Source organism: Rhinolophus sinicus, linkage group LG02 (genome assembly GCF_036562045.2).
Source record: "Rhinolophus sinicus isolate RSC01 linkage group LG02, ASM3656204v1, whole genome shotgun sequence".
In the NCBI taxonomy this organism is placed as follows: Eukaryota; Metazoa; Chordata; class Mammalia; order Chiroptera; family Rhinolophidae; genus Rhinolophus; species Rhinolophus sinicus.
The window spans coordinates 32,365,693-32,391,827 of record NC_133752.1 but is presented as its reverse complement, the minus strand read 5'-3'; the positions used below and the strand labels follow the sequence as shown (position 1 = coordinate 32,391,827).

Below are 26,135 nucleotides of genomic sequence, written 5' to 3'. Positions count from 1 at the left end.
TTGTAATAGCCAAAAAGTAGACGTAACTCAAATATTCATCATAAAGTGTGATATAGCTATATAGTGGAATGTTATTCAGCCATATAAATGAATGAAGAACTAATTCACATTAAAATATAAATGAACCTTGAAAATATTATGTTAAGTAAAAGAAACCAGACACAAAAAGACAAATTTTACATGATTAATTTATTTGAAATCCCCAGTATAGGCAAGACCATAGTGCCAGAAAGTCAGTTAGCTGGAGGAGGTGATGAATGAAAACTGTCTCCTGATGGGTACTGGATTTATTTGGGAGTGATGAAATGGTTCTGGATTTAGATAGTGGTAATAATGGCACACCTTTTTGAATATACTAAAAATGACTGAATTGTGTATTTCAAATGGATGAATTTTATGGTATGTGACTCATATATCAATTTTTTTAAAACCTAAATCTTAACACGTGACTTATATGATGTCATGTTTCTAAAGAAACAGCATGCCGCAGTCTCAACTTACTATTTCTAGCCATATAACTTTGAGAAAATTAAGTGACCTCTTCTTACTCTGTAAAATAGGGGTAAAAATAACTACATTACCAGCTGTTTGTGTTAAATGAGGTAACATATGTAGTGCATTCAGCACAGTGTCTGGCAATTACTAAGACCACAATAAATTTACTAAGACCCCTTGGGATGCCAGCCTTCAACAGCTTCTAATACTATTCCAGATACTATTTCCAGGTATTCAGGAAAATGGCCCAACTCCATTAGCCATTTTACCAATAGTCTTTATGTTTTGGCTCAAATCTGCCTCTCCAAAGTCTTCCAGTGTTCCTTTATAGAAATGCTTTAGTCAGAATGGGCTTTTTAGTCTCCCTTAGTTTGCTGTATATATTCTTGCAGCTCTGTCTGCCTGAAAATAATGCTCTCTTCCTGTTACTGTCTCTTTCTCTCAATTTCACCCTGCTCTTAGAACTCAGCAGACTTTCCTCATGCATTAAACTTTCTCCTTTATTTCGTGGATGGTTATCTCTCCTTTTTGTAGCACCCAAGATTTTCACTACATCTTGGACCAGATGAAGCCTTTCTTTGGTTATATTTTTAAAGTGTGTTTCTTATCAGGTGATCTTTTTAAAGTACCTGCCCAATCTCTTTAGCTAAATTAAAGCCTCTGAAAACAGGGGCCACATGTTAGTTATAATGCTTTACCTTTTGCATAGCGCTTAGCACATTCCCTTGATATGGTACATATAGTGTCACGTGGGGTGTCGGGCAGGTTCTCTGGTCCTGGTCCCCACATAAGAACGCAGGATATGGTGAGGCCAAAAAGGAACACCCTTGGAGCCATAAGTAAGGGAGTCATATCACTATATTCTCGCTGGCGGCATCCGCCTCTGTGCAATCCGCACTTGCTAGCTCAGCCACCATCTTCTTGCTAGCCCCCATTTTCTGCTAGTGTAGCCACATCAGTTATATTAGTGGCTAATGGCTCACTGGTTACAGCTGACGGCCAACTAGCCACAGTTGATGGCCATGCATTCACAGTTGATGGCCATTTACTACCTGAGCCATCACCTTTGTACATGAGGCCAAGAGCCTGGAAACTTCTCTTTGGGGCTCTGTCCCCACATATAGCATTCTGAATAAGTGTTTGTTATTTATGAATTAAATTAGTGCTACATCTCAACAAGTACAAGAGCTTAAATTAATGATTCTCAATCCTGGCTGCACCTTAGAATCACCTGAGGAATAAAGCTTCATGTTAGCTCAACAAGTCAGATTCTCTGAGTGGAGGCCTCAGCTTCACACAGGTGATACAATTACAACAAAGGCTGAGAGCCATTAGCATCACCAGATGAAGGAATATGGGTCCCAAACCTGAATGATTCTCACAATCCAGACGTGAAGAGCACCGATGCAGGCAGAGACGCTCTGGGCATTGCAAAGGGCTCTACAAATACTAGACAATGCATTTGTGAGTTTCACTGCTTTGAGAAAGATCCTTGAACCCTAATTTTTTTTTTTTTTTAATAGTCAATGGTGTAGTGGAAATAGCCATTTACGAGCATCTTAAACATTTTAAACTCTGCCTTCATGCCAGATGCACATGCCTTGTTCTTTTTTGCTAACTTAAAAACATTCAAACTCTGTGTCTTTCCTAGGCTGGCCAACATTCAGCAGCAGACCCTCTCACGATTGTTCACTCGCCCTTGCTCCTTGAGTTACGCTTGGAAGCAGGAGATGGGCTCAGCAGCAGCCAGCAGGCCATGATCCAGGAGGAGCAGTGAGGGACAGAGCTGCTGGTAAGACCATGGGGACAGCTGGTGCTTGGTTTGCGAGAAGTCTTTTTATTACCAATTTAATGGCCAATGTCTCTTCCAACCTTTAACTCTAATTTATTCTCTACTCTCTAAAATGTCTTTGTTATCTATGCTCTGGACACATGGCTTAGATTTTAAGATTTATGAATCCCCTAAAATTATGTACCGACGTTTATGTACATACATTTTTTTTGTAGGAGGGAAAGAGTTTCATCAGATTCTTAATGTCTGTGAATTTAAAAAAGAGAGATATGAGTAAGAACCATTCAAATATAGCATAAGCGAGGAGAAATGTGGTATCTATAACCGCTTGTCGCAGTATTTCTCCCGTCCATTTTACCTCACTTATCGCCATTTTGTCTCAATCTTGTTGAGGACTGAAAAAGTGATTTTTCTGGTTATTTGCTGAACTGAGAAGTGAGCACCTATTGAGCTTAGGCAGCCAGGTTTTATGGTAATTTGGCGCAACAGAGCTAGTGGAGAAGTAAAGTGTAGAATGACAGAACTCAGAAGAACCTGTGTGATTTTTCACATGAGTTTCCTGACAAGACAGACAGAGGTACTCACAGAGAGGAAGACACCAAATCCTTTTTACATCATGTTCTTGTAGTTGATGTTAATAAAATCAGTTTGTTCTGAATGCCCCTGACCTCCTAACGAATGTCCCAACCTAAGGGATATTTACCAGATCATTATTACTTATGTGAATGTATATAAACATGCATTTTTACCCCCAAATATTCAAGACAAAGACTAGAATAAATTCTGTATATAGTTCTGTCTGTAGTATAAGCCAGTGAAACTTATGGGGGCCTTATAAGAAAGGAAGTGGAGGTTAGGTAGAGGAAAGGAAGAATGAGTCTATTTTTTCTATTTGTATAATTCCTTTCGCAGGTAATTCAGTTTTGGTTTCCCTGAATCTTGTTTATGCATCCCGCATTACAAATCTTCTGAAAAGCCTGTGTAGCTGTAATCTCTGCTCTCACTCCAGACGCCTGAGGATATAAGTATGCACTCTGCCACTTGATACTTCTTAGAGACTGACCTGGTGCTGAGAAATCCTTTCCAGTGTGTCCTCAGTTAAACTCCCATGATTCCTGGATGTTGCCATTTTCAAGACATGGGCAAGTGTGTCTGCCTAGATTACCTCTCTGCCCTGAGAATTTTAAGTCCCTCTGTAAGGGAAAGAGAACGCAGCACTGTAGTAGCTCTCAGAATGAAAATTTTCCCCTTCATGTAAATGTTTTTAGAGTAATCATTGTCACTGAAAATAGACTTCCTCTTTCCCCTCTCATGCTGGAAAATCTTAGGTAATTATGAATAAAGCATTCTTTGCTTTCCCCCTCCTCCCTTAGTGGATGCTTTGCCTCTCACGGTTAGGACGGTGGCTACTCATTCTGTGCTTGGCCTTAACATGAGAACCGAGACAAATTTTTTAAATGGAATTTTTATCTCTTTAGTGAACTCATAAGATTTTCTCTTCTTGGAGGTGAAGAGTGGGTAAGTAAGAAAGTGCAAACGTTTAGGGAACAGTGTAAGATAAATTACTAACTAGAAAAGAGGACAGGAAATTAAAGTACTAGCTGTTTGTAAAAAAAGATTTTACAACAACTAGAAGAGTTCTTTCCTCATATCCAAAAGAAAAAAGAAAAGAAAAATGTGATTTTGCATTTATTTTTTTTTACAGTTGGATAAGCTCAGTCTAGGATTTTTTTTCAGTTGTATATAAGCCTAGGGCTTATTTTTAGTAACACTTATTAGCTGTGTGTTCTTAGGAAAATTATTCAACCTCTTTACACCTTTTTTTTTTATTTGGCAAGAAGGAAAATAGTCATAGTTAACAGTAATGGGATCATATATCATATGGATAATCTATGTATGGCCCGGCACATAGTAAGTTCTCAATTTTATATTAGCATTTGCTTGTTGTCAATTACTACTATTAATGTTGCTTTGAGTTTTTTAATAGTGAGTTCAATCAAAAAGTATTTCTTGAGCACCTATTAAATATCAGGGACTCTTTAGGAACTGGGTTACATTAATGAGCAAAATGGACAAAAGTCACTCTCCTTATTTAGCTTACAATCTAGAGTGGGAGACAGACAAACAAAAATAAAAAATGTAGGTTCAATACCAAGAATTGCTAAACTAAAAATTCAAAGTAGAAAAAGGAAATTGAGGGTATGTTGAGCTAGTAACTGAAGATGGAATAGTCAAGAAAGACCTTATGAGATGAGTAAAAATGTGAAAAGGGAATATAAACATAACCATAGAGTTACATGGGGGAAGAGCAGTCCAGGTAAAGAAGAAAAGCCACAAAGCCCTCCCGCAGTGAAAGGTTTTCCATGGTGAGTCAAAGATAATCAGAGCATCTTATGCAACTTAAACATATGCCACCAATAAACATTTACCCATGTACCCAAGTAGGTGATATGGATAAGAACCTTGGAAGTTCAAGGAATGGCAAGGTTCGTCTAGACTAAAACAGTTAGAGGAGAGTCCACAATGGGAAATGGGAAGTGGCAGGTTGTGGCCTAAACCTTAAAGGATAGAAAGAATGTAGACACTTGGTAAAACGGTACAAACTTTGAATTATAAGATGAATAAGGTCCGAGGATCTAATGTATATTGTGGTGACTATAATTAGTAACACTGTATTTTATAATTGAAATTTGCTAAGAGAGTAGAACTTAAATGTTTTCACCATCCTCCCCCTCAAAAATGTGAGGTGATGAATGTGTTAATTAACTTGGGGGAAATTCTATGACTGTGTGTGTGTGTGTGTGTGTGTGTGTGTAATATATATCAAATCATTGTATTGTACACTTTACATATCTTACGTTTTTGTTACTTATATATCAGTGAAGCTGAAAAGAAAACCTCCAACGACAAAGTTCTAATTAAAGTTACTTTTTATACATGTCACAATCACATAGCCCTCACATACTACATTGTAGTTAATGTAGTATATGTGTATAATACTGTCTGCCATAAGACAACTCACACACACACACACACACACACACACACACACACACACACACGAATGACATCCCAGTAGAGAGAGGTGGAGGAGAAATAGCATGAGCTGGAGTGAAATAAAGTTGTTGGCTTTGAGGGCAGGTGCCCACCAGGCCTCGGGTAACGGGGTGGGGGCACAGGCGACTGTGTAGAGTTGGCAAGTAGTGGCAGAGAAGATGGAAAATCAGGGGAGGCCAAATTTTGTAAAATCCTAAGACCAGGCTAAAGATGATTACATGCTATCCTACAAATATTGAGGCACAATTGAAGCAGGTAAGTAACAAGGTGAACTCAGGTCTTTAACAATATTATTATTTTGACAAGTTTAGGAGAGTAGGGAGATGGATGAAGCAGTTGGAGTGATTTAGGAGTGAGATTGAGAACATGGATTTTGATAATAGAGATAAGAATGAAAAGGAAGATAGATTTGATATCTTCTAAGGAAACATCATAAGGATTTAATCACATAGGAGATAAAGGAGAGGAGTCAGAGTTTCTCTTCAGCTTGTAAAATGACCAATTAAGTGATGGCATTAAAGGAAATAGGGAAGTTAGGATACCCAGAGATGAAACATGACTTCCCTAAGGTCATGCCATTAGCTATTGGCAGAAACTGGACAGGGCTCAGGCCTCCATATTGAGAACTCCCTTCCCCCCACTCTCCATGCTCTGTAAGAAGGTTAGTGGTTTGTATTTTTCCAGCTGGCTTGTGTAGAATAGAGTTAGAAGGTTTGCATTTGCCCATCAGCACTGTATTGTAGCTATTCTTCTGATTAATGTGGACATTTTTACCCTCTTTCATGAAACAGATCTAACTTGTGTAGAAAGGGTCAAGCAAGCATTGAAAGACTAGAAGAGGGTCATTGCCTGGGTATACTTAGATTCCCCATCCTATTAGTTGTTGATGTTTCCTGATTAAAATAAGTCATCTTTCCATCTCTTCAGTAGTTTGAGATGGAATGGTGTTTCTATCATGGTCCATTTTTTTCTGTTTATCTTTCAGAAAAAAATGGCTTTGTCTCAAATTTAAATCACCATCTAGACTTGAAAGTTAAGACTTCAAATGACCCCTTCTTCCAGATCAATCTTACAAGCTGAAATCCATGGTCATTGTTCTAACAAGTCTGATCAATGTATCATTTGAGTCTTAGGACTTGAAACAAGAATAGAGCATAGAGATCATCTAATGCCGCTCTCTTCAAACCATACTCTTCAAACTTTCCTACTACCCATCTGTTTGTTATTAAATGTCTCCTGATTTTAATAAAATGTAATTATCTAGAAAGTGAGCAGAAGAGTATGCAAAGGAGACAATGTTTCTTTTTCTGTTTACAATCGCACTATGATTCTTTCTTTATCCATTTCTTTACTCTCTCCATTACACATACTACATTGTGATACAAGTCATGAGTGAAGTGTGTAAAAGCAAAACCTTTGTTCCATGTGGTGTCTTGTGTCTATTTTAAGGCCCAGATTGGTCTCATAGTCTCTATGTCCCAAGAGACTGAATTATGGAAGACCATGACGTGCTCATGGGATTCTGCTGAGAACTTTGGCAATTCCTAAATACCCAAAATAGCACTATAGCATTTTCGGTAGTAATGTCTATCCCCATATGACACGTGCTTTGAGTTTAGAACGAGTCAGTCGTGCTAAAATAGATTGAACCCTATGAAAGTTATTTGCACCATTCTTGTGTTTCAGTTTCCACATCAAAAGGTGAAGCATCAGTTGCCTCCATTGATCTCATAGGATATTTTAAGCAGAAATGAAAGTGTTGGTGAAAGCACTTTGTATTCTGAAAGAAAGTTCCAATGCAAATAAAGGCACTAGAAATGTTTATCCATCTTTACCGAGGTTAATCTGACCTAACCTTTTCCTAAAAATGTGAAATTAGTGTGTTATCTTGGCTTTTTTTTTTATGTTGAGAAGATTAGGAGCACAAGCGGTGGGTTTCTGGGAGAATCTGTGAAGTTATAGTTAATGTACATGTGTATAATACTTTTGTATTTCTCCAACCAAGGCACATGTGGTCCTTGAACCTTGGGGTGGGGAGCTTGGAGGGACTTTACAAAAAACAACTTTGGCCATTTTCTCAAGATCTGGACTCTCCATCCACACCCGCTTGTGTTCAGACACACGTGCACACACAACATCCTCCTACACAGCTTATTCCCTGCGTTGTTGAGACTATTGAACTTGTTGAGCACGAACTTCTACCTTCCTTTCCGTCCCGTACCCCAAATCCAGCTAATCTATACATTACTCATTCATACCACTTTTTCAAATTTCCTTTTTCCATGAATTAATCATGTCCTTATTGTTCTCTCTCTTGTAGTCTTCCTTTTTTTTTTTTTATGTCAATTTAATGTGCCCCAGTGTGCTCGTTCTTAATGCAAATCGAACCATGTACACTCCTTCTTAATACTCTTTGTTGGATACCCATTTTCAAACTTCGTTAAAGCAGTAGCCGCTCCTTTTCCCCACCCCACAAAGTTTTTACAATTAAGGTGGAGTTTATCTGATCATTGCAGAGGTGGATGCATTGTGAGGGTTCATAGGGCCATCTGCCTACCCCTCTTTGCAGCCAGTGTGGCCATGAACAGCTATGTGAATCTGAAGAACTCAGTTTGAAAAACAACTGGCCTACAGGAAGTAGATCAAACTCTGTGCTTGAATCTCCTGATCTGGCTCCTGATTACTCTTCAACCTCCTTGCCATCATGTTGTCCCTCAGATTCTGTGATGTAATTATTCCTAGGTCTCAAACAGAACATATTTCACATATTGAAGCCTTTGTAATGGCTGTTCCTCTCCTGGATAATTGCCCTTTTTCTTTAAAGACCCGGATCAGGTTTCTCATCAGCAAAGCCTCATATTTGTGGCACTATTGTTCCTCAACAACACACTTACTGTAGTCATGGGTGCCTGTCTTCTCTTCAAACTGAAATCCCTGAGATAAAGGCCGTGTCTTCTCTTCGCATATGTACCATCTACACAGAGTCTGGTTACATAATAGGCACTTAATCACACTCTTCAAATGAACAAATTGACTTTCTGATCTTTTTCATATCTTTTATTTTTCTTTGTCCTCTCTGGCCCCTTAAAATTGATACAGCACCTGCCCATGGAGGGGGGCATGTGGAAGAATTGTGGAGATGGGCAATTGGAACTTCAACTGTCTAGACGTGGTCATCTCATATACAAAGTTACATTATTTCAGAGCTTGAACCTCAGAGATGTTCAATTGTAACAAACACCTGTATAAGTAACATTTGATACTTATCATTTTTTCCCCTAAAATAGTCTACCAAATTAAATGTATTACAGTTGCTATTTTAGGAGACTTTAGGGATGCATTCAGTGTTCTAATTCCAGTAGTATTGATAAACCTAAACGTTTCACTATAGGAAGAGAAATTTGAAAGCTGTTGTAGACAGTTGATGTCTGTTGGGTGATACTTTTGATGAATAAACATACTCAAGACCTTGTTTAGTGAGACATGAATGAAGGAAATGAGGAAATGTTTTGAAAATTCCAGAAAATTTAGTTGATGATAGATTTTTATTATCTAGCAGTTCTTTTGTTTTGTTCTGTTTTCACTCTCAGGTAAAAGGAGGAAAGTGGTTGGTGTACTTTAGAATGTAGGGAGGCCATATGTTTTGTATTACTGTCCAGGTGCTTTGTGATGTTATAAGGACATAGCTGAGAATGTGTGCAAGTTTGTGGGGCTAAATCAATATGGTGGATCTCGAGAGAGCATTTTAGGGAAGACTTCTGAGCTCCAGGCTCCCTAACCAAACAGTAAAGCGATTATTATGACCTGTAGCTTTAGAGGAGGGAAAATACACTTCCCACATCAAATGCAGAATTGAATACTTGGGCATTTTAAATGTATTTCATGTAGAACAAAAAATATATACCCTTTTGTTATAGATTTATTAAAAGTATAGAACCAGATGGTCTCAAAAAGATTTTTTCCCCTTATTCAGTTTCATACATTTTTTTTTCTTTTTTTTTACGATAGAAGAGCAGTTTTATTTATTTGTATAATTTGTATTTGTCATTTCTTTCCCCTTTTTTAAAAGTTCTACTTTCTCAAGGGGGATGGGGGTACAGTTTTAGACATTTTAACAATTGGAATTTCTATGATGACAAGATCTGAGTAAGTTTTAATTATAATAAGGAATACACAACTTCTGTGAGGTCATCCCCAGTTCCTTGAGGACAATTTAGCTCCTTTTTTATATTTCCAAAGCATGTTAGAATCTATTAGAAAACGAATCACACTCTTTATGATGTTTTAAGCATCTCTCTTCCTGAGGGACAGGAATCTCGAATCCTTAGTACATACCGGGCACTTAATACATAGTATTCAAATGAATAATGGGCTCCTTGTAGACACCATGTAGCATCAGGCATACAGTTGATAAAATGTTCTCAGTGATTCAGAATAATTTACTCATAGAGGGACCTTTAGTTATTCCTTTTTCTGTGCTCTGTAAAATTCAAATAACATAAGAGTTACAGGTTTCTTGGAAAATTGTACGAGTATGTCTGTGGGAACACTTGAGCTCTGAGTAATTGCAGGATAACAATTTGGGAAGTTTATAGATTATATTCCAAAGGTATAAGTTTATTTCAGCTTTATGCCTTTTTTGAGCTGATTTTAGCAGTATACATTTCCCTCTATCCCGATTCAATCTATCTAGGTTTTCTATTTTATTGGTCTAAAGTATATGCCATTTTGTTATTTTTTCAATAGTTTCTATGTCTATAGATATAGCACGTCTGTCTACACTAGTTTATGTGGGTTTTGTTTGTTTTTTTATTGCCTTAGTGATATATTTTGTCCATATGTTTTGTCCTTTTCAAATAACCTACTCTTGATTTATTTATTAAGCCTATGACATATGTTTTTGTTATTAATTCTTTTCACTTCTTTGCTTAACTTTATTTTGTTTTCCTAAATTATCGGAAATGATTATTTTATTTATTCTTATTCTAGTTTCTGTTGTCAATAAAAGGATTTTAAGACTCTGTTTATAATTTGGCTACAGCTCATGCATTTTGAGATGTGCTGTATTCATTACCATTTACCAGAAATTCTTTTAAAGTTTTCATTTCTACTTTGAGCAAAAAGTTATTTAGAAAAAGAGAGAAAAAAAATCTCTTCTTGACATAATTTTATTATTTGTAGTGTTAATTTTGTTTGGGGGGGGGCTTTGCTTCTTTCAGTTGTTTTATATTTTGCATGAGAAATTGTTACTTGGCTTTATTTTCTTTAACTTCTTAATTTTCTTGTTTATTTCTGTCTGTTTTCTAACTTAGTCATTCATCTGTTGTTTCAAAGAGTACCTATGAAAGTTTTCTTTGGCAGGATAAGGGACATGAGTTTATTTCTAGAACATTAAGCAAATCATTTCTGAAAGCATGCTTTTCTACTGTTGAGTGAGATTTTTCCTCTTTTAGTTGAAGTTTTGTGTGTGTGTTTTTTTGTTTTTTTTTCGATTGTTTGTTTTTTCATTGGTATAGTTCTGGATTTGTTCCCCTTATTTATATCATTGAAGGAAGACTGACTCACCTGCTACCATTAACATGTGATAGAATCTTCTTAGGTTGTTGAAAACATTCCTTTAGTGGTATCTTTAGAACATTATCACTGTAAAACTTCTGTTTGTTGAAAATATTGCATAAGAGATCAGATCCCCATTTGTCCCCACCCTAACAGCCATCATATCTCTCTTTCATTTGTCACAGCCTCTAGGCCAGGTTCATACTTTGATTTTGTCTGATTTTCTTGTTTGGTGTTTCAGCGCGCTTAGTTGGGGAAGAGCTCAATTCCGTATTGGGGGCCCCCTTCCCCAGTGAGCCCTACCAGTTGAGGAAATTGAGCACTCTTGTCAAGGTGAGCCCGCTCTGAATGAGAAGCCCGGTTGGAGAAGAGCCCTGCCGCCCATAGCGTCCTGTTTGGAGAGTTCATGCATGTTTTCTTTTCCCAACACTGCTTCCTTTGACGGCTTCATGGTTAAATAAGACATGCCTGTTCCTCCAATGGCTCCGTCACCTTTAGCTTTTGCTGCTACATTAGGAGGACACATTTTGGTTTGGAAGACAGCTTTTTTAGTTAGGGTGAGCCTGTCACAAGAGTATGTAGCTCAGAGAGAGATACCACAGCACTGCTGGGTTTCTGTTGTGTTTCTAAGAAGTTCCCTCTCGACTGCGGTACAGGTCTGGAGGGCTCAATTACTAATTCTCCCTCTTGCCTGTTAGCCCAGCCCATGCCCTCCAAATAAGGGGTGTTGGGCCCAGCTTTTCTTACTTTCTGCAGCATTCCACAGCTGGCACTGAAAGGGTGCTGTGATTAGACTCTTAGTGATGCCCCTTGCTATGGATTCATCTACATGTTATCCAGAAATTCCTCAAACTTTCTGCCTCTCACTATTCCCTAGTATTTTAGTGCTGATGCGGGATATTTTCCAATTTTTTGTTTTTCACCGATTATTTAAATCATTTGCTGGAAAGAGGGCTTGGATGTCTACTCTTATGTTACCACTTCTCTGCAAGGCCTCCAGCCTAATTTTGTTCATGAACACGATCAAAATTAGCTCCTTAAATGGATTTAATCTTGGATGCTGCTTTCGAGGAAATTCAAAATAGGAAGCAAGCTTTCAAGAAGAGAGAATAAATTATCAGCCAGTCTCACAAGGAAAAAAGAAGCCAAATCTTATACAACAGGTTTTGGAGTATACTTTTTTTACATTTCCAGTTCAAGTTGAACTCTTCAAATGAAACTGAAGAGCTAAAATCTTTAGCTGATAAGGATTCTAAGCATTTATGTATGGGACTCTATAAAGGCACTGGAAATTTTACATAAAATTTGCTAGTAAGAGGGGACCAATTGCTTTCATGAGATTCTTGACAGGATCTTAAAACTAAGGAGCTAATGCTGTGAATGTATAAGAAAATTAAAGCAAAAATTCACCATCTTATGAGTTTCTGGTTTGGATAATAAACTTAATTCCATAAGAGATTGCTTTAGCACAAACATGAAAACTTTAAGCATGGAAATGCTCCTTAAAAGGAGAGTAAAAACTGAAACTTCAGGGCAGAAAACTGGATTTGTGATGATTTGAAGTGTATCCAGAATAACCAACAGATTTTAAGCAAGATCCTGTATTGCATAGTTCCTCTGGTATGCTGCAGGAGAAGGAGGAGGGAGTTTTAAAAGACAAGTGGATAGATAGATATGTATATACTTACAAAAAGCTGAGTACTGCGTTAGGAATAGAGACAGTGGAAATGTAATGGCTCTGTGCGATGTCAGAGGGGTAGTGGATGGGGGACAGGGGTTGACACAGTGTGAGGGATATAAATGATAAACGTCTAAGTATTACTTTGTTTTGTGCACCTGAAACTAATAATGAAAAAAAAGACAAGTGGGAAGCGCGTTCAGTTTGTTTGGGCTATGGCTTCAGCTTCACCGTCTGTATTAAGGGAACATAAGAAGAAAGTGAAGTGATTGGTCATGATGGCAACTCTGGACTTTTGTGGTTTCAGAGGCGAAAAGAGCCCAACTGTTTGTTTCCCTCTTATCTTACTTAGCACAACCTTTTCGGCTGTGTAAGTCACAGTAGATACCTGTGTTATACAGTTAGGCATTAGCAGAATAAATAAAGCTCACTCTTCAGATGTATCAGAATATTTTCATATAGTCTTTTGTTTTGGTGGAAACTGGTAGAACAGTTTTCTACAAAAATTGAAGAAGTTGATTGTTCAATTTGTGAACAATCCACCTGTCCAGTACTGATCAGAACTCTCCAGCATAGTCCCCCAAATTATATTTTGAGTCCTGTAGAATCAGTTTTCCAAACTGGGAAACTCTGGTTTTCTCATTTATTTTTATCATCTAATTATTTTATTTCTTGTCATTAAGTGAAGTATAAGGGACAGAGAAACTGATTTTTTTTTATGTGCAACAATTTTTTAAAAAGTAATTAGGTCATCTTTATTTTACCACCTAACTCTTTCATAGTTCTTGAATCTTTACAAGTCAGAAAAGTTGCTGAGCATGACCAACTTTGTTTACTAGTTTATAGGATAAAAACAGAGTAAAATAGGAGCATAAAAAGGCACAGTGGTAAGAAGATAGTGTTTCCAATTTATCTCAAAGTTTGGGATTAATTTAATATTAATTCTATTCTTTGATGTCTTCCTGTTTTTTTGACATGGTGACCTGCCATAACAAAGAGGAAACAGCAGGAAGCTTGGTACCAATTAAAACCAGTCTCTTTCCACCAAAGAATTGAACTGTCAGCAAATGTAATCTCAAATTCAAATAGTGATAAGTGTTTTAGAAAGAAACAGGAATAAAGGGACAAAGCTATTAAATTTCACCATCTGCTGGAAAATGATTAAAATGCATGCCAGTTTAATTAAGTTTGGAATTTAATAAGTTACAACTTGCACAGCAGAAATACAAATAGCTGCCTCATGCATGGTGTATCTGTTTGGGTGGTGCCTGCATCCAGCAAAACTGAATATGCTGATCAATGTCTGCATGAGCGTTTTTCATGCATTCACCTCTGGTGTTCGTTCCAGTCATGAGTTATTCAATCAGGGTGATTAAGGTTGTAACAATATAACTCCAAGTTTGCATCTAATTGACAGTAGTTGAAGTTTGAATTTCTTCTAGGGTAAGTCAAATGTGATAACAGATTTCTGGAGCAAAGTGTGTCTTCAAGCTTATCTGGGAGGAAATTTGAAATCTCTTATTTGAAATCTCTTCTTACCCTGACTGAGATACTCTGCATGATCCTGGACTCAGAACCCACTGACTTTGGATCTTTACATTAAATTGTCAGCTGAATTGACTTCCAGGGTTAGAGGTCTAAGTACTCAGTGCCCATTGATTCAGGCCCATGGCTGACATGCTGCGCTTCCAACAACGTTCTTTTGGCTAAAATAGTACATAAGCCACGTTGGTTTGTCACAATGGGAACCCAACAGAAATCTAACAACAGGTTTCTCCCATATTTTTTTGTGTTTCTTAATGGAATTAAATATGTCATTTTACCCTTCTACGGTGAAGATATTTTATTAATACCGTATTTCCCTGAAAATAAGACCTAACTGGAAAATAAGCCCTAGCATGATTTTTCAGGATGACATCCCCTGAACATAAGCATCTTTTGGAGCACAACTTCATATAAGACCTGATCTTGTTTTCGGGGAAACATGGTAGTAAATGTCCTCAAGAAAATTCAGAATTCTTAAACTTGTAGCCAGCTATGAAATGACTATTTTAAACAAAAACAGAAAATTCCATTTTATTTCTCATCATCTGGGAACACCAATGCTAAGATTTCCCCCCTGTGGTTGGTATAAAATATTTAGTTACAGACATTTTATAGACATTTCAGGTTGGTTTGTTTGATTATTTACAGTGGAATCTATCAAGGATAATTACATCCATTCCATTTTCAGTCAACAGAAAAAATTTGAGTACCTGCTGCGTACCTTTAGGATAGAGAAGGAAGGTAGATAAGACATGGAATTTTCCCCCAGGTAGTTCAGAAATAACTGAGTCAAAGAACAAACCTTTTTAGTGATAACAAGGGGACTCACCAAGGGAATTTATGGCTCCAAATTCCTATGTGAGGTCTTTGCACTTTTATCCAATATGCTTAAAAAAGAAACTGAATCGTTTATATTGTAGTCAGAGTAGTTTTTTCAGAATTTATTTTTTTGTGGATTGGGACCTGGGTTGAAAATAGACATCTATGGGAAGACTTTAAACTTGTTTTCTCTCAGTTGCTAATTCAATGACAAAGTGTACGTTTTCTAAGTAATATCTATACCTGATAGTATGTAGTTTTGCTCTTTTTTTAGTTAACTCTATTGGGGTCACATTGGTTAATAACACTATGTAAGTTTCAAGTATACAGTATTATAACACATCATCTGTATAATGCATTGTGTGCTCTTCACCCAGTGTTTAGTGTCCTCCTCTCATCATATATTTGACCCTGTATTTTTGCTCTTTATAGAAATTTTGTTCCAGTTTTCAATGTACTTAGCCACTAAAACAAATTTCTGTGTTAAGAGGTATAACTGCTAAATGCAGACCTTAAGATTCCTATAAACCAGTAAAAGAGAGAATATGTATACACATTCATTTATTCAACCAATACTTTCTGCCAGGTACTGAGTTATATATTACGGTTATGACTATGAAACCAGTAGACAGCTCCTACTCTGCAAAAAAAGCCTCGTAGAAGATGCAGATAAGGAAACAGGCAGACACAGCCTAGTGCGTAATGTGCTGTGATGAGGAAGGAAAAATAGAAGGTGTTCTGGGACATCCAGAAGAGCATCTAACCCCCTCTAGGAAAGTCATTTATGATTTCTTGGAGGAAGTATTATGTGTACTAAGACCTGAATAGAATAAGTAAGAGTTAATTTGTCCAGAGTGGGAACAGTAAAAAGGAGAGTTATAGAGAAGATCTACAGTGAGAGGGACCACATGTGCAAAGGCACAGGGGCAAGAGAGAATGGTGTGTTAAGAGAATTATAAGTTGTAAATATATCAATAAGAGGCTGGGGCAAATGAACATAAGAGAAAAAGAGAGAAGGCCTTAGGGTCATATTAAGGGATATGTAAGGCTAAAAGGACCTACTGAAGGGTGGTGTTCTACCGAAGAGAAGAAATGGTGTTCAGTACTGGACCTTAGCATACAGAATAGTTAGAAGATGAACAAGCCTGGAGGCAAGAAGTCCATTTAATGGGCTGTTGTAGTAACCAGGAATGAGATGGTGATAGCAAGAGCCATAATAGTAAGAGTGAGGATGTCTGGATAATTTATGGATTCCAGAGACCGTGATAAGGTAGAACCAATTATACCTGGTATTTGATGGGATGTTTATAGGAGGAAAGAAAGAATTAAACATCCCAGGTTTTTTTCTTAAGTAAGTGGGCAGATGATACTACCACTTCCTCTGTTAGGTAACATACAAGAGAGGACAAGTTTGGAATGAAAGACAAGGAATTCAGTTTTGGATATACAGATAACTGAGAGACTATTACACATTCAAATTGGGAATTCAGCTGAGGGCTAGAAGTAGAGATATGAGATTGAAATGCAATTTGTGTTCATGGGAGTTAGATAGTTATCTCTCTGTCTTCTGGCCATCTGTTGGGTCACCTTGCTGTCTGTAGTTACTCTTTTCAGACCTCTAAATTCTAGAGTTTTCTAGGATCCAATCTTAGGCCATCTTCTCTTTTAGGATGATCCCATCCAGTCCTACGGCTTTCAGTACCATTGATAGGCTAGCATAACTGAAGGTTATCTCCAGCTTAGACCTCGTTCTTAGTTCTTGACTTTTATAACTAACTCCCTGCCTAATATAGCCAGTTAAATGATAATATGCATTTCAGAATCTTTTTTTATTTTATTTTATTGGGGAATATTGGAGAACAGTGTGTTTCTCCAGGGCCCAGTCATTGTCCTTCAATCTAGTTGTGGAGAGCGCAGCTCAGCTCCAAGTCCAGTTGCCATTTTCAATCTTTGGTTGCAGGGGGCATAGCCCACCATCCCATGCGGGAATTGAACCAGCAAACTTGTTGAGCGCCCATGCTCTAACCAACTGAGCCATCCGGCCCCCCCAATATGCATTTCAAACTTAGCTTATTCGAGACAGAACTCATATTTTTCCCATCAATCTTGTTACTCTCATTCACCTCATCTGAGTATATGGCATTATCTTCAACCTTGTGGCTCAAGCCAAAGCTGTAGGCATTTTCCTTGTTTGTTTCATTCACTCCCTCACATCCAATCCATTACCAAGTAGTTCTATTTCTGCCTCCAAACTATACCCTAATCCCAAACTACACCCTAATCCCCTGTATTTTTACTGCTGTCACCCTAATCCAGGATATCACGTTGTTCTTTTTGAATTACTGTGTTCTGCCAACTTGATGTGTCTACCCTTCATGGCTTCAGCTCATTCTCCACAGACCACCAGAGTTACCTTTCAAAAGTCCAGATCAGATCATGTACCTGTTGTACATATAATGCTCTGACGACTTTCCAGTGGATTCAAGTAGTAAGCTAAGTACTTACCTCGACCTGGCCTTTGTATACCTCTAACCTCATCTTAAAAACACTCACTCACCTGGAACCAACCAGACCCATTTCTCTGTTCCTCAGGCCAAGCTCCTTTATGCTTCAGTGACTTTGTACTTTCTGTTCCCTACTGGAACATTCTTTCCCCAGCTCATTCTACCACTGGTTTTTCATTCAGTTCAGATAGATAGATGTCAGGGACTCAGAGAGTCTTCTCTATCTTCTCTAGCTAAAGAGTCCCATCTCATTCCTTCTATCCCATCATTCAGATTTATTTCCTTCTGAATGATGGGATAGAAGGAATGATAGCACTTACCAGTCTATAGTTGTCTGGTCTACTTGTTTCACTGAATAAACTTCATTAAAATTGCTTCATATAAATTCCTTCATTAGAGGAATCCAGACTCTCTTGTTCACCTGTACATCCCTAGAGCTCAGAGCGATAACTTGAATATAGCTCCCTGTTAAATTGAATGAATGAATGAATGAATGAATGAATGCCAAAGAAGCTCTAGACTAGAACCCTGCAAAGGCACAGAGGCTGAAAATACATGCCTCTTTAGGGAACAGAGAGTCGTCCCATTTGTCTTTCACATATTTAATACTTAGAGTAACTCCTTTCGTGTGTTAGTGTTGTCACTAGGTTAAAAACCAGACCCTGTTAAAAATCAGGGTCACACAGTAAGTGGAATAGTGAGAATGTCTTTAGTTACAGATAAGGAAGAAAAATTAGATGAAGGGAAATGCTTGAGATAATTTATAGAAAGAAGGCTTAAAACATAGTCATCTTAAAATAACAAGAAATCTATTTGGTCAAGCATAGGTATATGTAAAACCTTAGAGTGAGAAGGGTACAGATGTGATAGTCTTACACAAGATGGCACCCTAATTACTCTTTGTGATATGCCACAAGCTTTAATGCATAATCACTCAACTTGATTAAAACTGGATAAAAATATTTAGTATACTTCTTTTAGATTTTACCTCTTCTGAATAAATTTGAAAAAGCAGAGAATCTTCCTAAGTTTTGCCTTTCTGATTTTAAAATAATCAAGTAAGCATACTGACAAATTTCTTTAGGTTATGTCAGTAGTTTATAGATACTGAGTTCTACTCCTCAAAAGAGTCACTGTAAGCTATTTCATACTGCAGCTGTACATTTCTATGCCAGAAGAAGGGTTAAGGATTTGAGTCAAGATTTAAACTCAGAACATAATGCAGTTAAAAAGAAAATAGATGAGCAGATGCATTTGTAAAATAAAACTTCCATGGGGCCTCTAGGTGGGGGTGGGGTGGGGTGGGGTAGAGAATGAATGTGTTTTTTGTTTAATGGAAATTAGAAAATTGAGACTAATAACATTCATTCAATTTTTAATGTATTTAAGCTGGAAAGAACAGCACTAAAAGATACAGACAGGCCTTACAATTTCAGTTTCTAAAATTTGGGAAATCCTAACTTTTTGGCTCCAGTGATTTTGCCATCTCTTCATGCTGCATGGTGCCACAAAGAGAACATTTAAATATGAGAAAGATTTGCCTTGAATTGTAGGAAACTGAAAGGGAACCAGAATGCCAACTCAGTTCTGGAATTCTATCCCATAACCTCTTTCAGCAGAGCAGTGTTGAATTTTTATGCAATACCATAATTGGGTGGCCTGAGTAATATTTTAACTGTAAGTCAATACCTTTGAATAGAAATGTCTGACAATTCAGACTTCTGTTTTCTTCATATGTGCCTAAAGCAATTTTCCCACTAGGATACTAACCACCATTTTCTTCTACCCTTTGTTCTTCCCTCAAATAAAATTAATTTAGCTTCAGAGTATTTTATGACCTTAATTGCTAACCATGGGTTTAGAAGATAGTGTAAAACATTTCCACACTATGAATATTGGAGTTAGTGGACTTGGAGTTTGGTTAGAGTTTCTGGGGGACGGAAGAGGACAAGTACAGTAGAAATTAATATTTTTAAAGCTAAAGACTACAACAAATGAATGTTCATGTCTGTTTATTTCACTCCAATTCTTTGAAATAGGTGAGGGGGAGGAGAGTTCAAAGGAACTACTGTTTTGAATTTTAACAGCCTTTTCATGGAAATGTTGGTGTTTCTGGTTACTATAGTTCTGTAACTATTAAGAGTTAACCTGAGAAGTTTTTTCATTGTAATTCAGTGCTTACTTTAACTGGTGGGCTTATCTTATGGTGCCATATTTATAAGATGGCAGTTAAAATCAGAGTTCTTATACCTACTGAGAGAAGGAAACAAGGGAAAGCGACTTTTGGGGGTTGGTGGTGACATTTTAAGTATGCAATGTGTCTGACTTTTATTATGTATTACCATATTCAAATATAACTGAAGTGTAAAATAATGATTTGACACACAAAAAATTATATGATAAACTTAAGGCAGAAAATTTATATGATATTTTCTAATAGATTTTTTCTTTAGAAAATTTTATTTTTTGTTCTATGAAAAATGCCATAAACTTGGATCATTCATTGATCTATTAATTTGAAGCTATTTTCAAACAAAAAAAGTAATTCATTTTTTAACAGATTTTGTTATAGTTATGACACAGATGTATAGCTATGTGTGTTAGGCAAAACCATTCACCACATTAATTTTAAATGCACCATTTGGTGTGACATGTAAATTTCTGACATTTCCTAAATAATGCTGTGGTTATATAGAAATTACTTTGCAGGTAATTAGGTCTTATTTTAAATCCAAATGCTATTTTTAATGCAGACATATATGGAAGTATATTTTTGGTTTTTCTAAATGCTTAGGTTTAGTGAACTTACAATCCTTTTTTTAAAAAATATTCTTTATTTTTCTTCTTGTCCTTCCCGGCATATCCTGTGAGAATATACGTCAGTGCCATGCTACGTTATAAAGGAACAATTACCCGGATTACACCCCAAGAGCAGACTTTTCTCTTAACTTTAAAGACAAAACTTAAATGGTGGTGTATTTAGTTCATACAAAAAAAGAAAAAAAACAACAGCATATTTTTTCTGCATATTTGGGGAAAGTAAAGCATTACATAGGATAGTTTAACATAAAATTTCTGCCTGGAATCGGAATTTTCCTGTTTGTCTTATTTTATTTTTAAAATTATGCTTCAAGGTTTTATATTGCATTCTATGCTAATGCTAAAGACTCTGTTCTAGCTAATACATAGCATATTTGGAAGGATTTAGAAAAAAAATGGGATTTTGTGGTCATGTTATCAAAAGTTTAATTCACTTCAATCCTGATAAAATCTTTGATAGGAGAATTATTTCATTTTAATATATGAGCATAACAGTATTTCTGGTATTTAGAAAATAATTATAGCAAGTTTTCTATTCCTATTTTATTCAATATTACCCTTCATTTAGAGTCTTATATTACTATAGTTTCTCAACTCTAATATGATTTTATTTCTATTATTTGTATTTAGTATATAAAAACTTAGACCTTATGCCAATCCTCATTACATTTTTATAATATGTAATCTGGTATTGAACAATTACTGTGTTTCCCCGAAAATAAGACCAGGTCTTATATTAATTTTTGCTCCAAAAGATGCATTAGGGTGTATTTTCAGGGGATGTCTTATTTTTTCATGTACAACAATCTACATTTATTAAAATACAGTCATGTCATCTTCTGGAACATCGTCATAACATACTAAATGCGTCTGTCTGGCTGATGATCTTAACTGGGGCTTATTTTCGGGGTAGGTCTTATTTTCCGGGAAACATAATAGGAGGGTCTTTCTTGATGTGGCAGGTGGGAATGTAGGGATCACAAAAGCTAGTTCATAAGCTTTAACCTTAAGACTAAGTACTCATTTGTCTCTTAAAATACAGTAAGTCCTCACTTGATATCCTCAGTAGGTTCTGCAGCTTTAAATGAAAGGCTTTTTTTAAATATAAAGAAACCAATTCTACCCAAAGCTGATTGATGTAAATAAGAGTTAAGTTCTTACAGCATCTCATTCAAGTTATAATGTAACGACAATGAGCAAAACTACATTATTCGAAGTCATGCTATATGTATATATGATGAAATTCACTCTTGGCATTACTTAATGACTGCTACTCTTCAAGTCATGAAGAAAACAGGGGTTACTATTAATTACAGAAGTACGAGTGACTGTTTCAAAACTCTGATTTCAGGTTGAGATTTTATAACCATTTCTGAAGATTTTCACCAAGACAGATGAGATTTTGAGCTAAGGGAAAGAACCTTTTCTAAGGAAGAGTTTGAATGATTAGAACAGTTATGTAATTGGAAGAAATAAGACAAGGAAAACAGTTCAGGTTTTACATGTTTAATTGGAAGTTAAAGCAAGACTTGCATATGTACATGTCCTTGGCTCTTGAAGATGATCACAGAGCTCTCCACAGCTAAGCTCTGAGTGGTGATAGGCATTTATATTCTCCCTAGACCACAGGTTCTCATCAGTGCCTCAAGTTCCAGGTGCATATAAAAATGGCATAAAATTATCATAGAGATCTGAATTAGGGTTTTCCAATATATGCTATTCCAAGGGATGCTGGTTTTGCAGGGTACTTTGTAAACAGTGATTCTGAACCCAGGCTATGTCTGACATGCCACATCTCACAGTGCCTTTTTAGAGATCCCATCATCATTTGAAAGGCTTTGAGGACTTTCCTTAGTAAAAGTTTAAAATTGATTTTTAACCTAGTTTTCCTTACTCATTCTCCCTCAGCTTGACCTTTTCTTTTTTAAAATCCGTACTAATATCCACTAGAACTGGTGTTTCATAGATCACATATGATGTGACTCTGTTCCAGTAGTGTGGGTGTGTATTTGTGTGCATGCACCTCTGCATCCAGACTCATTTCTAGTTTATTAGCAATGTGCTTTTAAAGAGACTTGACAATATCAAGAAGATACCACTTTGGGGTAGACACCACTACCTAGGATCTGCTCCTTAATTTGAAAATCCAGAAACCCAATTTTATCTTTCCCTCAGAGTTGATTTGATTGAGGGAAAGTGATTTGTTTTAATCAAACTCACAAGAGGTTGGTATTTAAACAAATTTATACATTTATCAGTTCATAATCAGGAACTCAAATTTCCAGTGATCAAAATATTATTTATGTTCATTGTCCAAAGCACTTGTAAGAAGGGTACCAAATGTTTCTTGGAGGCAGAAGAGTCTGAAGTAACATTCTATTATCTAGACTTCAGTGAAGGAATCTTCTTAGTCATCCATGCCACATAGAAGAATTTGCTTGCCTAGTGACTGCACTCATATGTGCCAGTTCAGTTTCTCTTCCCAGGAGAGTATTGATAAGGAAAGAAACGGCTTCTCTGCCCAGAACTGACCAACCCCCATCTAGTCACACTTGGGCTCAGAAGTTGGATAAGCCTTCACTTCATATCTACCTCTGCCTCCTGTCACCTATGCCAAGCTACTTTACTCTTTTAGCTTCTGTTTACTTATATGTAAATAAGGTGATAATTATATCTCCCCGACCAAAAGTAGCCTTTGTGACGACATTTCTCTGACACCCCAGTAGATATTTACCATTGCAATTTTAGAGAACTGGAGCATTTCAGAACTCATAAAGACCTTAGATGTATTCTTATTCATTTCCCTCATATTATGTTAGAGATCTTTTTTTTTAATTGTGATTTGCAGATTGTAACGTGCTCAAATACTCATATCCAGAACTTTTTTTTTCTGAATTGCTGTTCTCCCACGTATATATCTTATCTTGCCAATTAAATAATTAAAAATCTGTAAAGAGAGAGACTATATTTAATATTAATTCTGGATCCCATAGATTGTGTTCTCAGAAATAAAAACCTTTTCTGAGGAAAGGAAAAAGAAATTATAGTCGTTCTGTTTCTATTTTGATACCATTTAAAATGTGTACTTTTGTGTGATCTAAAGTGTTTATCAGATGTTTTACCAGAACACAGAAGATAGATGATGAGAGTAATCTTCATAATGTATGAGAGAATGTGTTTCTGATGAATATGTGGTGATTTGAAGTCCTTTTAAAATATCTACGTAGTTGATATTTCTCATTTCCTTAATGCTTTACCTACTAGAGAATTTATTTTTTTTTTGTCTTCTGGATGGACTAAAATTATTTTGTTTGTTATGAAATAATGTTGGCAGTTTTATTTAGGACTGGCACATATTAAAATACCTTAAGTTGATAGCTCATTGATGACTAATGGGTTTAATGGCATCTCCGTTATTAATCTTTAAGTGGAATATTGATTTTACTTTCAAGAATAACTTTATAACACCCTGCAAAGTTAACTGAAACAGAAACATAATAATCACTAATTGTTCCAAAATAGGAAGAAGAAAAATGACTAGGTTGTCATGGTAACTGGAGCAAATTAGGACTAGATCAGTATGAAGATGGAGCTGTTCAAGGTTGTACGAAACCTTTAAGAAACACAGATGGCATGTCTCTTTTGAGGCAATGGTAGGGAACAAAACACTTTCCAGAAGGAGATTTCATGAATACAGTATAGTGCATACGTAATTAACAAAATGCCTGTGTTGCAAGGATCCCTCTTATAAAGTTTTTCAATAACATGCTAGGTATGTTAATAGATTGTTTCACATTGATATTGTAGATGCCCCTGGGGATATGACAGTATAGTTGGCATTAACAGAGTTGTCTTCTACATCTTGATAGTTCCTGTTTCCATTCTTGATTTTAGGGATGAAGACATGGGACAGTGTATCCAAAATATAGAATTAACAAATTGATTAAGATCACCTTGGTGAATTGGATATTTATTATATATAATTTGACTCCAAGACTTTGTTCAGATCTCACTTTCTCAATGAGACTTACTCTGATTATAGTATTTATTAGTACAACCTGCAGCCCCTCCCTTGTATTCTTGAGCCCCCATTATTTCTTCATTTTTCCATTAGCACTCAATATCTTCTTACTGTATCATACAGTTTATTCCTTATTATGTTTATTGTTTCTCTCCACACTAGAATATCAGTCCAAGAGGGCAGAGATGTTTCTTTTGTTCAGTGATGTACTGCTTTTGGCTGCCATGGTGCCTAGCACATAGGATGCGTCTAGTAATATTTGTTGAATAAGAGAATGAATACACTGACGGTTATTTTTACAACAACTACTGTCATTATATTAAAAACATTGAATGATTATGAGCCCTGTCAAAAATTATATAAAGTTCTTATATATTACTAGACATAATTTTATTGGATTCATGTAATGGTCTTATTGGAAAAACATCATACTTCAATGTATAAAAATGAAAGCTTTTGTCCTATAATTGCCCCTCAAATACACTATGAGAGTCTCCCCCTACTCCGCTCTCCCTATCGTATCTTCTTGACTAGATTCCATAATTTTTACAGCATCTTTTGGTTATTAGAACAATTTCATTCCAGTCTTTGAAACTCAGTCCTCATTATCTTAAAACTCCCAAGTCAAGACTGATTCAACACTCCTCTCTTTCCCTCAGCCAGGCTTAACCTCTGTTTCCAACACTTGGCCTTGAGAGCAGAAGAGTCTCACTCTGAATATCTGCCCTCACCCTTTAAGCACCGGTCACTGGGAGTTTGGGCAGGACTCAGGAAGAAGGAAAAAGCTTAGGGCTCTATTTTATTTGCCTAACCAAGGCTGCAGAACTTTGGGTGTTTCTGTTTTGGTAGCTGACATGGACTGGCCATTGGATACCCTCCATGGGGCAGGCATCCGGATACTAGCTCTCACTTGGCACACGTGGGTTCTTCAGAGGGGCCTGCAGTGGCTCTTACTGTGCAGCTCCTTGATACGGGATGTCTGTCTCCTGTTTATCTCTTCTATCACCACACCCAATTCAACTTTGCCTAGAGAATCCACTTTTTTATCTGCTGGGGTCTACTTGCCCACTGGACAGATTCTCAGATAGGTTATCAGCAAGATAAGCCCAAACAACTACAGTTTCTGCAGTACATTTTTTTTTCCTTTTAATTGAAAATGTCAAGCTTTGGATAGAGTATGTCCTGATAAGTCCATCCTAGAGAGTAACCTAGTAGGACCAGCCAGCTCACAATTAGCCATTGTAATGAAGCTATGGACTGACAGTGAAAAATCTGAATAATTTTTATAATTTATGAGAAACAAATAATGCTTGTGACAAATTACATTTCTAATTATGTTTGAGGATCTTTTTCCTCAGCACATGTTAGTTTGATGACAGAGAGATCAGGTATAAGCCCAACTTTGAAAAACAATCCTAGGATTAACAGATATGTGGATAATTGAGACCTGATAAATGATCCTGCCCATTTTACCAGCGGGGAAACTGGTTGACTAGAGTTGCAAATTGTAAGCAGATTTATTTCTAAACTGTCAGTTGTTTCCACATCTTAAACTCACACTTCTGTCTATAAACTTTTTCACTAATCTTCAGTGAACATTCCTCCTGATTTTCCTCCCTGAAATAATCTGTATGTTCTTAAATTTTATCTGTACTTTTATTTTAAGATAAGAAATACATTTTAAAACTTAAAGCATTGGAATTAACTACTATCTACTGGGGATTACGAAAAACCTGACGAGGCCTCCCTGCAACACGCCATCATGCTACAATGTACATGCCTGTCGTGTGTGCACGCAGCTGCATGTTTAATCAGTGCACTTCCAGAAATAATAAGAACTTTTTCTGA

The 26,135-nt window shown here is 36.6% G+C and overlaps 1 protein-coding gene across 2 annotated transcripts in view; it reads left to right on the top strand.

Moving 5' to 3' along the window:
* TET2 (tet methylcytosine dioxygenase 2) overlaps window positions 1-26,135 on the top strand; it is a 106,437-nt gene that overhangs the window by 32,593 nt on the left and 47,709 nt on the right. For both annotated transcript variants that reach the window (XR_012493154.1, XM_019738917.2), the window contains exon 2: window positions 2,147-2,287. The gene's annotated coding sequence lies outside the window, so the exon portion shown is untranslated. The remainder of the gene's footprint in view (window positions 1-2,146; window positions 2,288-26,135) is intronic.